This window comes from Lonchura striata, chromosome 2 (genome assembly GCF_050655825.1).
Source record: "Lonchura striata isolate lonStrDom1 chromosome 2, ASM5065582v1, whole genome shotgun sequence".
NCBI lineage: Eukaryota > Metazoa > Chordata > Aves > Passeriformes > Estrildidae > Lonchura > Lonchura striata.
This window is the reverse complement of record NC_140704.1, coordinates 23,737,443-23,750,608: the sequence shown is the minus strand read 5'-3', so window position 1 is coordinate 23,750,608 and position 13,166 is coordinate 23,737,443. Positions and strand designations below refer to the sequence as shown.

Genomic DNA, 13,166 nt, shown 5'->3' with positions numbered 1-13,166 from the left:
ACATTAGTATTTAAACTTATTTGCTCAGGAATTGAAAATGGGGAAGAATCTGGAGGAGCTTGACCTCTGTTACATGTGAAATGACTTGTCATAAGTATACTGTTGTTTTGTTTGTTTTTTTTTTAATTGTAGAGCTCTAGCTGTAATCAAGTACATCCTCACTCTTCTTTTGAATCCAACATCCAACCTCTTTCTTTGATTTTGACTTAGCACAGTTCCTGACATCTTTCTTTCCCATAAAAATTGTATATTTTGTGGCACACCCATAACAGTCAGTAGAGTACATGGAGGGAATTAGGAGAAAAGAGAGCAAAAAGAAATTGAGGAAGCATAAAAAGACAGTCGGTGCATTGACAGGAAAAATTAGGCCATACTAAGTACAATGACAAAGATTTTTTTTGTTGCATTATACTTGGCTGGGTTTTTTCAATTTCTTATTGCTTTAGGCCAAGGAGTGTTTGAATTCACTTTAATTTCCAGTTGCTCCTTTGCCTTCTGAACTGAAGATGCTACTTGTTTATATGCAAGCAGTTTAATTTGACACATAACTGGAATTCTTTCATAATTAATATGTGAAATATTATACCCTGAATATGCAATTAATATGAAAAATGTCATTTTTTTGTTATATTCCCTACTAAAGGTACTGAACAGGCAGAATTGTTCCAACCCAATTAAGTGCTATTTTATTACTAAGTGAAAGACTTTTCACTTTTAAGTCTTGCCCTCATCTAAACCGTTCTGACTTGTTACATTATTTTTTGCTAAAGTGACCACAACAGAAAATTTCTTGTGCTGCTTTCCATTCCTATGATGGGTTGATGCATGAACTAATCAAACCACTAGCATATATGTTGATCACTTGCAGACCTAAGATGGCAGTATACCTATTTAAAAGAAAAATGAACAAAGTTCACTAACAGTTCCTCAGTTGCCATAGAAACCATTGCATCTTACACAGGATACTTGACTGTGTTTGGGCCCCCATCCTTTGATATGCCAAGTGGCTGTGAATCCTTAATGTCCTCATCACCTATTTAAACTGCAATCAAAATCAGGCAATAAGAACTTAAATGCTGCCTGAAGACAAGCAGTTTCTACCTTAGCTTCATTTATTTGAATTATAACCTATTACAGTTAGATTCCTTTGAATGGGCTGAACTGAAAGGTGGACTTCTCTCATGGAATTAAGGGCCCCAGTTCAGTGTACTGAAATTAATTCATATGACAAGACCTTAAAGCATCAGATGCACTTGCAGTCAATTGCACTTTTTGAATTGTAGGGAGCTTGCATCATGTTAGCCAGTTCAACATTGGTCTAACCTAAAATAAAAAAATGCCACCATTTTCCAGCAAAGCAGAACTGACAAAGCACTGCCTATACACCTAACCTTACACAGCCAAAATCCCAGCTGACACAGTATTTTGAGTCATATGCTGACCTTGCTGTGAAAGGGAACTTCAATTAGATGTCTATTGTGTTTTCAAATACAGAAGAATGGCTTTGTGTTCAGTGGATTACCCCACTGATTAAGACAAGGAAGCAGATGCTGCAAGGACATACAGAGGAAAGAATTTAATTTCTCCCATTTTATTATAATTCAGAATCTATTCCGTGTACCAGATGAATTAATACATAAACCAAAAGCCTGCCAACATGTTCTGGCCATGCGAATTTCCCAATAATCAGAAGTACTGGTACCTATGTGTAATGAAACCAGCACCTTCCATGTCCCAGAAAGCAGATAGGATGGGGGAGGGAGGAGAATCATGAAGGGAAGTCTTTTTATTTTCTCCTTTTCACGTGAAGGTTTATAATTAAAGGGGAAAGTAAATTAATTACATGAATATTAAAAGGTTACTCTTCTATTCTAACATTTGGTCACAAGTTGTCTAATGAAAAGGAATGCAGGCTGGAGGGCTGCCATGCCTTTGCTTCTTTCTGCAGAGGGCCACAGGCTGAAGCAGTGATTGTGCGTGACAGATTCTGGGAACAATGGGCCTGCGCACAGATCATCCAGATGGAGCTTGCTTTTCTAAATTACACCAACAACAGGGTGGCCCACAGGCAAACAAAATAGTTAAACAATACATAATAAAGTTTTTATTTGGTATTTCCTGTGAGCCTCTGCCAGTTGCCAGGGAGTGTACTGTATTTTTCTTTTGCTGTATTAATTGTTGACCACAACTGGCAAAGACCCAAACTAGCAGGGACAGATAAGGGGGGGAAAATGGCATCTGGACACTAAAGCCTCAAGTGTACTGGGAAAAAAAAGCACAAAAAATTACAGCATATATCTGGAATTTTCCAACTAACGATGTGCGGATGTGGTAGCGCTAGGGAAAAAGAGCCAAACTGAGCCTGCTTTGTTCACTAAGAGAGGCCCCCCTGTAACATTCCTTTTAGCTGTGCATATTTTGGCTTCAGTTCTGCAGTTTTAACTATATACTGTGTATGGAGCAGTTCAGTTGTTGCTTCATGAATCTAATGATTTTGTTACAAGAAATAAAACTACATCAATGCATATGCATTGTTATTGTTTTGAGGTATTTGAACAGAAGCTGGGTTTTAAATGTTAAATCATAGGTGTTAAGTTTTCAGAGCGGGGAGGGAGAAAATTTCATTAAATACAACCCATCACAGCAACAGCTGCAAGAAGGAGACCCTCAGTAGCAGTGAATGCTGCCTTTTTAAACTCATCAATGAAATCAGACCTTACAGTTATCTGGTTTAGGGGAAAAGCCCACAGTATAGCATTAACACTTGGATAAAAACAGAAGGCTGCATAAACATGCTAGTTTGATAATAATTTTTCTATTTTCTTTGCCCTTAGAAACAGTTAAGGTGTTGGCATCTTTTTAAGGAAGTTTTATACTCCTGATTTACTATATGCAATGTCGTAAGTCATTTGCTCTACTAGTACGTAGCAGAGAAAAGAAATAAGAAGAGATTGCAGGCATTAGGCCACCTCTCCAAAGAAGATGCACGTTGATGTGAAGGCTGTCAGTTTGTATGCAGAGGAGAACCATCTGCACTGGACAGTGACAGGGTTTGCAGCTACAACAGGTTCAGTTGATGAGAATAAGTTATTATTATGAGCTTGAGTTGTCATATATTTATACAGCATTTTTAGATGTACGTGGGCCATCTTCCAGTAACCATTGGCCCTTGATGCAAAATTACTTGTTTTTTACTAATCATTGTGCTGTTTCCTATGCATGGATAACTTCTTCATACCCTTATAACCAACCATTGTGTATCCTGTCACGTGTGGAAACAGATTGTTGCTCTCTCTAAAGACCCTCCACACATTATGGTCCCTAGTGAAATCTATATATGCAATTTATTCACAGTTAGGGATGTCAGCTGGAAACAAGCTGTCAAAGTGGTATAGAAGCAGTAGATGCAAAAAAGGGTCAGATCTATGGGAGACATAAGTACAGCTTGCTCCTGATCACTGACAGGCACGAGACTCTCTTAAGGCCCCTAAGTCAGAGTTCAAGAGCAGGCCCATGCTTAGCAACGTAAATGTACTGATACCAAAATCACCTTCCAAATTACAGATTTGCCTTTTTTTCCTCATAAAAATAAAAAATCATATATTTGCATGTACTGAGCTGCTACTCATTACAAAATACTTAAAACATCACAGGAAGTTGGATAATTAGAAGAGGCTTCATTTCTTATAAGTAGATTGGTTCCTTCTGCAGTCAAGGACAATGAAAGTCTTTCAAACTTTGAAAAATAAACTGACTTAAAGATAACTTATTATGGGAATGCTCTGTAATCTATTTCGTACTTGCCTGAGTTGTAATTGATTAAAATTACACTTGTGCCTGACACGTGAGATACGACACATAGATAGCATTCTTGTGTACAGCATTTCCTAGTCAACTGTTGTTCATCCCAGGCCCTACATATGGGAATGGCAAGATGGTGCAGAGAGGTCATCTCCAGTCCTCTGCATTATTTTTCAGCCTGAAGACTACATCCAGGCTTGTATTAAGAAATACTGTTAAGTCTCCACATAAGTGATTTCAAGGCATGTTGAACTAACACTTCAGTTATTCAGAAGCACTAAAAGCCTCTTATTGATCTCAATAACACCTTTGCTGTAACTAAAAATCCATTCTTTATTTATTAGTTGTGCTGTTCACTTCTGTTTTCCTTCTCCTGGATTGTGCTCATGGGTTATTTTGGTCTTGTTCCTACTTCTTTTCAAAGAAGTTTCATTTTCAGATTTTCATGCAGTAGCCCAAAACAAAACAAAGTTTATCTGGTGTTTAAAGATGCTTTGTAAATAGAAAAGCTTAAGGAGGGGTCATTTAGACCCATGTTTTGTAAAAGCTTCATATTACTAAAACTAACTTGCTCTAAATTCAGCCTGAGTATGTCCTTCTAAAAACAATAATACTGGTAGCTCTTGAAAACACTTAGTTTCTCATCCCAGGATTATTAATAATTTTAAATATCAGTAACAAAACATCATATTAGCAGAAAAGAAAAATATTCCAATCTAAACTCTTTGTTTGATATCATCAAAAATTTGATATCATCAAAAATTATTTTCCTTGCTGCAATTTCCCCTGAAAAAATTAGCATTTATTAGCTGCAATTGTATACTCTTTAGAAAACATAGAGTATTTCTAATTTTTTGTTTCTAAAACTACTTTCTAAAGTTCTAACAATTAAAAAAAAGCATAGATCTAAATATCAATGATTTCATTGCCTGCAGATGTCTTCTTCTAACCACCTAGAGCATTGACTGAAATTGCTAGGAATTATGTAAGTATTTGGAGTGAGCTTGGAGCTTTTTATGAGATGTACAGTTGTGTTTTTTGACACAGCCTAACAACATTACCCTTCTCATGCAAAATATTTTTTGCCTCAGAAGAACAGCTGAGGTCCTATTGGCTTGTCTGTTCCTCTTTAAGCTTAGAATCTATGACAGTGCAACAGCTTTGGAGGCTGTTGATTTGTGTCAATCTCGGAGCTGCTGATACTTGGGCTTGGTGGCTCTGCAGAAACTCTGGCTTTTGGTACTGCTTATCTCTTCTCTCCTCCTCAGCATCCATGGGGCCACACATGGATGTTACACAAGTATTTCCGGACCACATGAGATGTTATTTACAGGACTTCCTCTAAAAGTTCAAGGAGGGGATAAATGTTGCTGTCTCTGTGTGGCTGTTAATACTGTGAATGTCTTCTGGAGATTCCCTTTCAGGGAATATGTAGAAAATTTTTTGCATGCAGTGGTTGTTTCTGAGAATGGATATTTGTGGGGAAAAGGCTTAGACAAGTGTCAAAGATGATGGGAAAACATATTCACACGTTAACTGGTAGTAAGGTTGTTTTCACAAGAGCACTCTCTGAGAGCAGTAAAGCATCTACACTAGAGCTTGAATATTAGTTTCCATTGGATTTATTCTCTTATTTTCAAAGCTGGGTATATATTGCAATAAGCATTTTAGAAAGCCTTTTTTGTAAGTCCATTTTTATCTTTTTTAATAAGGATTCTTCCCTGAACTGTTAGGAGCCATGAGTGATTTACAGAGGAGCAAAAGGGATGTGACACAAGAAGAGATCTCCTAAATATTGTATTTTACACTGTCAGGCAGGAGAAGGGCAAACCTTTTAAAGCAGTACATCTTTCCACAGTGAGTGCTCTGTTGTGTATCTTCACTGCATAATGGCAGTCTGTGGTTCAGTCTGTCCTCAATTTTTAGTATCTTTCCTCTTTCAAGGAGACCCCAAGAGAAGGTATTGCCACTTCCAGGAAACAATGTTGCTACTGACTGGCCAGAGAGAATTAAAACATCTCTCTATTAATTGGAATTTTCTTTCTCTCCTGGAGACTCATTATGCTCAGTGTTTGGGAATCCCCTGTGCCTGTAAATTGATGTACTTTCCCTAAAGCTGAGAGCATTCACTTTATATCATGCAGAACACAGGTAAGCCCAGTTCTGGATTACTAAAATTGCATCTCAGTGCCACACTCCAGCAGCAGATGCAGAGTACACATATTAGTCCACATTCCCTTAACCACTGCTGAAATTGGAGTCTGTCAAACAGATGCCTCGAAGCGGATTTGGACTCTCAGGGAAGTGTTTCCTCTCTAAGGCCTCTCTGCACACAGCGTTCAAGGAGTTAACAGGGGAGCTACTTTGAAAATAGAGGCAGAAGGTCATTGTCGGCAACAGCAAAGACTCCTACAGCCTGCCATGGAGAGCCTTTCACCCGTCATTTCCCACCCAGGGGATTGTAAACATTGGCTCCCAGCCATGGAGTCCTACAGAACTTCTCTTTATTTGCAGCATATACATTTATATGTCTTAATGGAAACTGAAGCCTGGCAAGTTATTCCTGCGTGTCCAGAAGGAGAGAGGGAGCTTCTGTTCGAGTTAAAGAGATGGGAGAAAGCCATTACTCATGCTGGAATTTGAAAACATAGAGATACACTTGTTTAGTGGTGCTTCACATGTAACATAGCTGCTGTTCTCAGGCAAACTTTCTCAACTCACAGGAATGTGTAGAATGCTGTCACTTAATCAGAATCCAGAAGAGGTCTTTTATCTGCCATTTGTTAGTAACTAGCAATATTGCTCTTATCTCATTGTCCTTTAGCTTGATGCAGTGCCCTCAGACTTGAGAACTTGTAACATGAAAGCACTCATTACCTTGAACATTCTTGTTTGTATTGTCTTACGCTATTATCTCTTTGGCTTAAATAATTGATGCTTTGTATCAATTTTGAGAGTGTTATCTATAGAAGTCTGATCTACAACATTATTTTCACAAATAAAACATTTTATATTTTTATAAGTCTGTCACCACTCTGGAGTAGAGTCTTCAGTGATCTAGACTAATTCACATCTTGTTTATCTAACTAACATACTGTGTTATCTATAAATTATTTTCCTTAGAATGTGGCTTCTTGAAAATAACATAATCATACAATCTTTAATGTTAAAATTGGGAAATAATGTCTATGAAGGTCTTAGTATTGGACCAGCTATAACATTCTTGGTTTCTGCTAAATCTTCAGACAGTTAATATCAGTTCAGAAAGTCCAATAACATTTATAAGTGGAAGAAATTTTCTTTTGGTGTCTTTCTAAATCTTGGGCTTCACTTAGTGCTGCGAACCCTAGTTTTGGCTACTGAGTAGTGTATCAAGTACCAAGGGAGGAGATGTTTCTCTTTCTCCACAGATGAAAGCAGAGTGCTGTCTTCTAGAATTTTTGTGAGTTCTATCCACTAGAAGCAGAGAGGTGGAATACAGTCTGTCTAGATACAAAGTAGATTCAGCCTGGTTAATGTAATTAATGCCTGCTTTTATTTTTATCCAGTGATGGTCTAATGTAAAATGCATACACATTCCAGAGCAGTATCCAGAAACTCGGCTCCTTGCCCCTTCCAGCTGATTGTTCTTAAGCATTCAGCTGCTGTCAGACACAGTCTTGCCCCATGACTCATATACTCCTGGCAGAATAGTGATTTGGCTTCAGCAAAGGCAAGGAAAGAGCTGTCACCCAAAACACCCCTAGCCTAGTGGTCAAAGATTGTGCTTGGGTGTAGGAGGTACCAGTTAAATCCCCTTTGGCTGAGTTTCCATTTTGAGATTAACCTAATAACATTTGCACAAGATGTTAATGTAGAAGCAAACATATATTGCTTCTGCTACTACTCCTGGAGCCCAGGTAGGTCTCCATATGGACTTTAGTTGAAAACATCAATTTACCCAAGATATGTCTACCAAAAGTATAGCACTCACAGTAGTGCTTTAGCTCAAACACAGCTGCTTGTTTCTGCAGCACAGGTCTTTCTGATGTGTGTGACCAACTACACGTAAGACCTGGAGATGCTTTCAGAGTAAGAAGAAGAATTTGATAACTAAGATGCCAACAAAGTGTTTCAGAACTTCAGTGCCTTGTGCCCAGGATTTTATTGGTCTTAAGCTCACAAAGCTACTTAAATGCCACATTCAAACAGCCTGAAGACCCCTCTTACTGTTTTTGACCTTTCTCTCCAGTCCTTGCTTTTGGCTGGAAATTACATTTCTTTGTCCTGGTGATGCTTATTTCAACTCAATTAATTTGTAATGCTCTGTGGTATGTTTAAGTATATATGAATGCATACATCTATGCATCTCTATATTGAAAGCTCAATTTTTTTTCTTTTTTTTTTTTTTTTTGTGTGTATTTACAAATCTCTTTTCACATTTGTTTTTAGAAAGAAAGATGTTTCATGAGGGTTTTGTTTTCCCAAATGTAATTTCAAGAAATTCTTTATAGGTATTTCATAGGAATTTCATCTCTGTGTTATCATTTCCAGTTTTGCTTACTTCAGTTTAAAACCATACATTTATGTAAGGCCATAGTAAAATCTACTGCATTCAGCTTCAAATGTGGAACAGATTTGCAGTGTTCAGAGTTGCTTTATGCCATAGGTAGGAAGGCCCAGCTCTGTAATGGTTGTCATGATGATGAGCCAGTTGAACTTTACACCTAGTGAGGGCAGGTACATCCCAAGTGAAGCTTCTACTGCAGAGAAGCTGACTTGTTTGCAACCCTGGGTTATTAAAAACTCCCAAACCCTGGGAGTTTTTACTCTTAAGCTATTGTTTCACATGACCATTTCTAATAGATGTTGCTCCACCAGCCGTTTATCTACTATACCGTGCTCTCAGTGAACTTGGTACTTTGCCTTCAGACACAAGATTAGTTTCTCATTCTCAACTGAATGAAAATAGTATGTTGTAGAATTTGTTTGCACCAAGTTTCTGCTGTCTGGACTCCTAAGCTGCCTGCAGTAAAGCCTCTCACCTAGAGAACAGGTCCAATTTAATCCATTCTTTGTGGCTTCTCTGTGCATCTCCTCCTTTTGTTCAAGATGGCTAGACAGAAGTGGGCCAAAGTTCCATGGGAGAGAGGGCTGTGGTGGCCTTGATGGTTTTGTTTCATTTAGGCTTTTTCTTTTCAGGACTGTAGTACAACACAGTACCCCAGGAAGTGGGAACACTTTTTTCTGTCAACCAGACCCTGGTTTTCTGGTAGTAGTGAAAAGCTGGTCATCATTATCAAGTCCAGATTTGCTAGAATGATGGACCCAAGAAAAGGCCAGGCAGACAACCATGGTTGGTCCTTGGCATGAGTTAGAGCTGTGTTTTCTCCTGCTCCCAGGGACAGGGCATCAGTGATGTGAGAGACTGTAGAATAGATGGCTGCCATTCAGTGGGAATATACAGGATGTTAGATGAGTTGATTTTGTGGCTTAAAGATGTAAAGGAGAGCAAAGCAACTAAAACAAAGCCGAAGATGTACTTCTAGAAGTTAGGACTGTTCCCTTAGCTAGCTAATGCCAACAGGTGACTGAGCTAGTGGAAACATGCCAAATTGGTGCATCCAGAGCCAGAAAAAGATCTGTATTCCAAGGCACAGTCTCAGGCTGCCACCTTTTGAGATTTTCCAGGGTTTTTTTAGCCTTAGTTTCATTTGGAATTGTGAAAGACATCTTTTTTCCTTACAATAGGTGTTTGACTTGATCTGCATAAGAAGACAGTGATGTTTATTTCTGTCTGCCTTTGCCTTTTAGGGTCTTTTTAGTTCTGAGATAAATTATTAGAATTTGCTGTTTCAATCTACAGATTTGATTTTAAGTCTTGAAGCATGATTGAATACTACTTATATTTAAAGTCTGTCACTCTCAGTGTTGTTAAATATCTCTATCTGTAAATACATTGCGATATAAGCACAAGTCTTATTGCATGCAAAGCTGACCATTTCTGTAAAGAATTGAGTTGTCCCATATTTTATAGAAGGCTTCACTGCAGCTCAGAGAATAGAGAATCGTGGTTTTGATTTCAATACACAACAAGGCCTGGCAAGTCTGACTTTCGTGGGATCTGGATGAGGTATAGTGTTGCTGATACTATTTTAGCTCCTTTTTTGTATAAAAACAAACCACTTTTCACCTGAAGTCTCAGATAGTCTTTGAGAAATGTTCTGTATATTGTCTCTGTAGAGAATTCTATGAAATACTCTGCTTAGTAGAAATATATTTCCTTGTATGACTTTTGAGGTGAGGTCTGAACCACTAGTGGTTGAAATATTACCTCATATTAAGAGCCAGGTTTCCTTTCTAGTAGCTGTTCCACACAGATGTTTAGTGCACAGAGACTTTTAAGGTAAAACTCACTGAATGTAGGTAAAGTGTCTTCAGCTACGCACATGATGTACAAGCACACATGCACACACATTCATGCCTTCTGACACAGGATGTACCTAGAAACGCTCTTCAGCAGCACTGTGACACTGGGTGATGTGGTTCTTCCTAGAAATTAAAAAAGGAAAATTCTGGTTAGCTTTGTGTGTATAGAACATCTGAGAAATGAATGGCTTCTTTATTTGTGGTGTTATCTTACAGTAGATGCTAAACCATGTTTCCTTCAAATCATGAATGTTTTAGCATCAAAACCAGGAGATCTCGTTCTAAAACAGCGACTTGATAGTGGGTGGTACATGTGATCAGATTTGTGTCTTCTATAAATACATAATCTTTTGCATGATGATCTAACTCATGGAATGATAACAGCATTCATTCCAGTTTTCATAAAGCAATTCATCAAGCTTGTGCCCAAAATGGAGGTAAATGTGAATAAAGAGATAAAATTGGTATTACCATGTGCACTTCAGGAGACCCAGAGCACTAGAAAGGATTTCATGTTTTGTATGCTAAATCTTTTGTCAAAAAGTGAAGTGCTTTTTAAAACTAGAGTAGTTTGATACATGCTTACTTTAAAAGGGAAACTATTTTAGTGTTTCTATAAACAGACAAACTATAGTCATCTTTCTCTAAGAAAGAAACATTCTCTCCAGTCATACCTATCTCTGTGATGGAACTGAAAATAGTTAAATAACAGTGGAAGAACCACTACTCAAAAAAGAGATTAAACAAATGTAATTGTTATCCCTGGAAACTAAAGCACATCATGTAAAGTAGTGATCATTACCTTCTCAGTTAGGAATAATAATAGGTCTTCAGAGATAGATTAAAGAGAGTCCTAGATTTGCTTTATAAATGCAGAATGCTCAGTGAATGCTGTAAGGATAGTGACAAGAAAACAGTAAGACAGTTGCCAGCAAGTAAAGGAGACACACCCCTGTTCCAAAACAGAGATGAAAAATACATCATTTTACAAAGGCTAAAATTCAGCACATGCTAAAATCCCTTATCTTGGCCTCATTACACCTGTGGAGCAGGTGGGTTTTGAACATGTTCCCTGTCTCTGCTGGAATTGTTGTGCATGGTGCTGCAGGGTGGAATGAGGCATTGTTTCTCCTCTCTTCCTCACCTCTTTTCTCCTTGCTCCTGCCTCCAGCACACCCTAGACTACCTTCTCCCTTATTTCCCAGGATTCACACACACAAAAACACACCCAAAATTGTTTCTCTGTGTGGCGTAGGTGTGGTGCACTTCCAAAGGTCTTTGGAGTGTTCCTAGGGGGCATGGAAGAGGAGGTGGGGAATATCATCATTGCTGGAGCAGAGCAGGGCATGGTGAGGGGGTGGTGGTTGGTGGTGGATCTGTTACACCAGAGGATTGGAAAGTGGGGCCACCTTGAGCTGTCAGGAGGACTCAGAGCAGCACACAGGACAAATGTAGGGCCCATGATCCTGCAGAAATACCATCATGTCACAACCTAGTGTCACCAGCCCTGTGGATTGCCACTTCTGCCCTGCTCAGTCCTAGCTGTTGGTCCATACTCCAAACTGAAGGCAATGAAACATTATTAAACAAATATTTTTTTTTTCCCTAAGCAGGCTTTTAATATTACATGGCTTTTAATATTAATTTTAAGCAATGTTACACTGTTAGACCAGCGAGCCATTTTAGCATATTCAGTTTAGAAATTACATTTATTCTTTCCAGTCTCTGTGGAGTCTTTTCAACTGTGTTTTTACCAAGTGAGAGGGAGGTGGATTAGGCAGAGACAGCCTCTCTCTGCAGAAGGGGTTGAAGCCAGGCCTCAGTCAATATACTTGTCTGTAATTATGTCCTCTCCAACTAGGCTGTGGCAAATGTGTCAAGCTTAGTCATAAAGCTGAGAAGACATTTTTTGCAAAGCTTCAAGAAAATTCTTCAAGTTGTTTTAGAGTCTCAGACCTAAATAACAAACCATGAGGTAGCAGGTTCATAGTGAATTTGCTAAGATTCCACTTTCAACCCTTGTGAACAATTTGAAGCAAAGGATTTTTTGTGAAATTGGAAGACCATGAAGCTATGCTAAAGAGCTTGACTCTACATACTGTACCATATATTCTGTAGCTATGTTCCCTCATTTTACTTAAAAACAAAGGACAAAAATAAATGACAAAACAGTAAAAAAGATGTCCTGAAGATCATGTGAAAGCCTTGTTAGTGAGAACTGAACAAAAACCCTAAGTTCTTAAACTGAGTTTAAGAACTATTGTAGGGAACATTAAAAAAATAAATCTGCAAGTAATTTTTCCTGAGCTTGAAATACTTTAAGTAACAAAATGAGCCAGCATCTAGTAACCAATATAACTAACAAAATCAGTACAAAAAGATACTTTATATGAATTTAAGCATCCTGGTAATTTATTTTGTGTCATGGTTTCTGTAAAAGTCAGTGTTTTAAAAGGTTTTACAGACCTCTTCCAAGCCCCTCCAGAATTAATTAGTATAGACTCATCTGGCTTTGGATATGTAAAAGGAAGATGTCTACATATGGGCCAGTCACATTCACCTCATGGATGGTAATCAAATGCAGTGTGTGTTCATCTGACCTGTGCAACACATTTAGGATAAAGTAAGACCAGTTGCTGGGTGAGATGAGGAGCAGGCCATGCCTCCCCCACCCCATCACTGTTGTGGAGCCACCTCTGAATCAGAGGAGATGAGGGAAGCATAGCAAAATGCCTTCTTTCTGGAGTGAAAGGAAGACCCGGAGCCATAGCGTGACTCACTGGCTGGTAGATTAAACAGTGCCAGAAAACATTCGTGGGTACTGGAGCTCAATTGTCTATACTGTTAAATTATTAGAATGGTTCCTGGCATGAGTTATTCCAACCAGCCCTTCCCCAGACAGTTCCTAGGCGCTGGCAGTTAAGCATGGAGTGAAGACCATTCCCAATAAGCAGTTT

General features: G+C 38.5%; 1 protein-coding gene across 4 annotated transcripts in view; it reads left to right on the top strand.

Moving 5' to 3' along the window:
* The window catches only part of CDK6 (cyclin dependent kinase 6), a 126,812-nt gene that overhangs the window by 76,580 nt on the left and 37,066 nt on the right, over positions 1-13,166 (top strand). The gene's annotated exons all lie outside the window — the stretch shown is intronic.